Source organism: Lepidothrix coronata, unplaced genomic scaffold, assembly GCF_001604755.1.
Source record: "Lepidothrix coronata isolate B3197 unplaced genomic scaffold, Lepidothrix_coronata-1.0 Scaffold119, whole genome shotgun sequence".
In the NCBI taxonomy this organism is placed as follows: domain Eukaryota; kingdom Metazoa; phylum Chordata; class Aves; order Passeriformes; family Pipridae; genus Lepidothrix; species Lepidothrix coronata.
Genome location: NW_016690299.1, coordinates 1,168,661 through 1,173,909, shown reverse-complemented (window position 1 = coordinate 1,173,909; position 5,249 = coordinate 1,168,661). Strand labels below are relative to the sequence as shown.

The following is a 5,249-nucleotide window of genomic DNA, read 5'->3' as shown; positions in this document are numbered from 1 at the left end:
TAAAAAGCACAACGAGATGCAGTAAAACGAAGACAAGGCTTGATTTTTTTTTTTTTTTTTTTTTTTTTTTTCTGTAGAGAAATGTTTGTGCAAATTCAGTAATTCAACTGAAGAGATAATTTTACAGCTGTTCAATAAAGCCTCTTTCCAGGTAAGGTATGACAAGTGGTGCGTGTGTTTGTTGAGCAGTGAGCCCCCCAAAATGGCCTGGCCTGGGCTTTCCCTTCCTCAGCTGGTGGTGTCTGAAGGTCTAATGGTCCATACTGGTGATGCCGGGGGGGCTGGAGCTTTCCCGGGATATTGGCTCCTGGCTTTGGAGGCACTTTGTGGGGTCTGGGAGATGGTGGGAACTCTGGTCTGGGTGGACTGTGGGGTCTGGAAAATAATGGGAGCTCTGAGTCTTGATGGACTGTGGGGTCTGGAAAACTGGCAGCTCTGATTTTGGATGGACTGTGGAGTCTGGAAAATAATGGGAGCTCTGGTTTGGATGAACTGTGGGGTCTGGAAAACCATGGGAACTCTGTGTCTGGATGGACTGTGGGGAGTGGAAAATAATGGGATCTCTGAGTCTGGATGGACTGTGGGGTCTGGAAAACTGGGATTTCTGAATCTGGATGGACTGTGGGTTTTGGAAAACCATGGGATCTCTGAGTCTGGATGGACTGCGGGGTCTGGAAAATAATGGGAGTTCTGAGTCTGGATGGACTTTGGGGTCTGGAAAACTGGGATCTCTGAGTCTGGATGGACTGTGGGGTCTGGAAAATAGTGGGAGCTCTGATTTTGAATGGACTGTGGGGTCTGGAAAATAATGAGGTCTCTGAGTCTGGATGGACTTTGGGGTCTGGAAAACAATGGGATCTCTGAGTCTGGATGGACTGTGGGGTTTGGAAAACTGGGAGCTCTGAGTCTGGATGGACTGTGGGGTCTGGAAAATAATGAGGTCTCTGAGTCTGGATGGACTGTGGGGTTTGAAAAACCATGGGATTTCTGAGTCTGGATGGACTGTGGGGTCTGGAAAATAATGGGAGCTCTGAGTCTGGATGGACTGTGGGATTTGACACCCTTAAAAACACAAACCACCAAATTTCCCGTTGGAATCACTGGATTTTGAGGGCTGATGGCTGGCTAGAGGACCAGCTCAGGTATGACAAGACACTGCTGCAGATTTTTGAGCAGGAGGTTGTTGTCTCATTACTCAGGACGTGTGGAATCCAAACCTGGATGTGTCTCCTCCCGCTGATGTCTTGGGAAAGCCACAGAACCGATGGATGGTCCAAGAGGCTCCACCTTTGGAAGGGTCTGGCTTTGCCCAAGGCCACTGAGAGCCCTGACAGAAGTGGACTCGTTCTCCTCTGGCATTTCTCATCCATGTGTGACCTGGGTGGCTCCTTTTTCCCTCATTTTCTGGTCGGAGCAGCACTTCAGGGATGCTCCAGGCTGGAGCCTCAGCAGGCTCTGCAGGAGATCCCACAGGTCAGAGACCTGGTCCTGCTGTGTTTTATGATGCACAACCTCACTGTCCTGAGCCTGGAATATTCCTGGACTATGGAAAAAAAAAAAAAAGAGTGGCTATCTGTCAATAATTTTCACGGAATCCCAGATTCCCAGAGTGGTTTGGGTTGGAGGAGACCTTAAAGCTCATCTCGTTCCACCCCCCTGCCACAGGAGGGATGCTGTCCATGAAACCAGGTTGAAGGAGCACATGAAACATTCCATTTCCTTTCAAATATTTTTCCTGGTATTTTCCAGAAACAGACTCCAAATAAACTGAGCCTTGGGTGCCCATTGCTCAGCAGAGACCAGGAGAAGGGTTTTTCCAAGCACCAAGGGCAGAGCTGGTGGTGGTGAGGGTGTGACTCCACGGGAAGGGAGGTTTGGGAAGTGCCCTGGAGCGTCCTCAGCTGTCCTGAAGATCAGGGAACGGAGATCCTGGTTGCTTGTGTAGATCCCAAGCTGAGACTCCAGGCTGGAATCCTGGTCTCTCTTTCCATGTTGATTTTTCTTTCCCTCCCTCACATTATTTTGGATAAAGGGTTTTGATTGACAGCCAAAGACCACAAACAGCTCCTTTCAGGGCAGGATAATCTGTTTGTCCTGAAAAGCCCAGGTCTTTGTGTGAAAGGGAATTTATTTCCCATCCTTATTCCGGTTTTACTCTGCCTGGGGGCAGAAGGTGAAAAGAAAAGCTGCTTTTCTTTCTCTCCAGTGTTGACTCAGGAGTAGTGTTATCTTCCTTCACATTCCCGGGATAAACCACTGGAAAGGGCAGTGGGATTTTACTCCAGGCCGTGAATAAGAAGAACAAATTGAGATATGCATTTCCTAGTCTTGATTTTGATTTTATTTTTCGGGTTTTTTTGGTGCAAATGGATGCGGAATTTGTAAGACATTTGGACCAGGAATCAGACAAAGGGAGTTGGAACTGGCAGGTCTCCTGAGGAATCTGAAAACCCTCTGACTCAGTTCTGGGTTATCCCATCTAATAATGTCTCTGATGGAGTTTTAAATTGGAAATCAGGTACTGAATGGTGCAAATGTGGACTGTGCAGCAACTCCAGCACTGGGATGTTGGGATCAGCAACTGGTTTGGATGGGATGGCTGGGGGAGTTTGCTGGGTGTTCCCCAAGCAGAGGGAGGTGGAGGTTTGAATGGGAAATCATGGAATTACAGAATAGTTTGGGTTGGAAGGGACTTAAAGCTCATCTGGTTCCACCCAGGGACACCTTCCACTATCCCAGGTTGCTCCAAGCCCTGTCCAAGCTGCCCTTGGGCACTTCCAGGGGTGGGGAATCCACCACCTCTCCGGGAATCCTGTGTCCCACATGGAATTATGGAACACTTGGATGTGCTGCCAACCCAGCTCTCCTCCAGCCTGGATGGGATACCAGGAGGGATAAAGGAGCACAGACTGAAAGGGAGCAGAGAAAGACCTTACAAATCACCCTCAAATGCCCAATTATGGTTGGAAGGCAGGAGAAGCTCTTGGAGAGCCCAGAAGAGGGGAGATGACCCACGTGAGGAACATGTGGACAACAAGGTCTTCACACTGAGCCCATCTCGTCTATCAGCCACTTTTTGGGGACTGTAACCTAAGGGTGTGCTGCTCTCAGCCCCACAGAAATCCTTGGAAAAGGGCAATTTCCCCTTAATTTGGGAGAGGACCCAAAAGAGGTGGAGCTGCACCTTCCAGCCCCACCACGAGTCCTGCCCTCCACTGGTGCCAGAGCTTTCCTTCTTCACATCCAGCACTGGAACCTCTGCTCCATTCGGGGCACAGTCAGATTCTTGGGGGTGATTGAGGTCCCCAAATTTTTAAAAAAAGTTGACCAGTTAAAGCATCAACTTCTTTATGATTTTTTTTCTCTTTTCCCTGTAAGGGCAGTGAAATCCCTTTGTACTGAGGAGTTAAGGCAGAAGGATCAGATTTTTTTCCCCATGGAAAAAGTGGAAGAGGCTTCCCTGGGTTTATTTTCGGAGGGTTTACTCACTAGTAATGTTTTTTCATGTATTGAAGGATAATTGAAACTCTCTTCCTCCCCAAGAAGAGCTGCCATCCGTCAGAAAAATGACTTTTTAGAGCAGTTCAATAAAAATAAGATACAGTTTGGTATTTTAAGCGCTCTCTGCCTCTCTGTGCTAATAAAGAGATTGGGTGCCATCTGGATTAATGCTTGGATTTTCCCATAAAACCATAAAAAGCTATAAAAAGGTTATTTTTCCATTTCAAATTCTTCTCTTTTTCTTTTCTTCTTAATTTTTGTGAAAAAAAAAAAGCAACGGTGCAGGAGCTTTTATGGCTCCTCCACCACAATGCCAGAGTCAGGCAGGAAAGAGGGAATTCAACCATTCCATTATGGAATTCAGGGACCTACAGAACGTGCAGTCCTGGGACTTCCAGAGTTCTCAATTTTCTGTCACCTTTCCCTAAAGCCCTGACTGGTGTCACCCCATAAATCCCATGGGAATGTGCCTTAGGTGCCTGTGGGATTTGGGATGGGGAAGGAGGTGCTGAACTCGCTAATTAATCCATCTTAAAACCAATTTAAAGGCACAAGAGGGAGGATGTGTTTGGGCCTTGCCCTCTGCACTGGTTCCCAGGCTGTGGCAAGACCTTGCTGGGGGGATATTTGTCCTAAAAACCCAATTCTTGGTACCTGTTTAGCATCATTTATTCCTGTTTATCCCGTCCTGGTATTAAACTCCTCTCCCTTTCTACCCCCAGACCGCTCCAAGTCCCCCCTTTTTGTCTGTTTCTTTTTCCAATATCTGGGTTAGAAAAGTTAAATAATGACAAATTAAAGCTGTCAGTAACCCAAATACAGGGAATTTGGGATTGTACACCCTGCTGTTACTTATTAAAGTAGTGTTCAGTTTTCCTTTTTTTATCTATCAGATTGGAGAGCTTGGACTACAAGGGTTTATATTCTGGGAAGCTGCTTGTGTTTCTTCCCCAAAAAAACCAGATCCAAAGGGTGGGAATGTGTCACCCCACTCAGCCCTGGGAGTCTCTGGAGAGCAAGGTTCAGACACTCAGATTTCTTTTAATAAAAACCTCTTTCCCGTGGAATTTTGGAATGCTTTGGGTGGGAAGGGAACCTTCAAGCCCAGCCAGTGCCACCCCCTGCCGTGGGCTTTGCTCCCAGTTGAGGTCGTGGCTGACAACTGGAGGAATCTCCACCTCAATCCCTCGGGATCTGGGATCCCTGCACGGAACAAATCCTCTCCTACAGGCTGGAAAAAAAAAAAAACACAAGGATCACTGAGGCAACTGTACATCTCTGGACTCGTTTTTTGATGGATCTGACCACAAAAGAGATGCAAGAAATTAAGAATTAACAATTAACAGCCTCAGCACCTTCTCAGGAAAGATCAGATGAGCTGCTTGCACACAGCCAACTGCAAGGGGGGGAAACCACGTGTTTGTGTCTGTAAATACCATATAAATAGCTGTAATTGTATGTATTTAATGTATATAAGCTGAGGATTACATTTTAACAATCTCAAGCATTGTACAGAGCCCCAAACCTGCTCTCTTATTTTACTACCACACCTGCTGTAGGTTTATTATATTTTTTTTGTCATTGTCGTTTCTGTATCTTGGTTGAATTACAAACTGGCCTCACTTTTACCTCAAAAGGGTTTTTATGTTCTTTCTGTACATTTTATAAAAAAAAAAAAAAAAAAAAAAAAAGAAACCACTCTGGATTTGTGGGTACCTTTTCCATTGCCAGCAGTGTTTTCTGTCTTT

General features: G+C 46.3%; 1 long non-coding RNA gene across 1 annotated transcript; it reads left to right on the top strand.

The window, feature by feature from the left end:
- The first annotated feature begins 28 nt into the window (after positions 1–28).
- On the top strand, positions 29–4,770 carry LOC108502504. Its single transcript, XR_001876502.1, has 2 exons — positions 29–687; positions 1,029–4,770. It is a non-coding gene; the product is annotated as an uncharacterized LOC108502504 (long non-coding RNA).
- Positions 4,771–5,249: the final 479 nt, after the last annotated feature.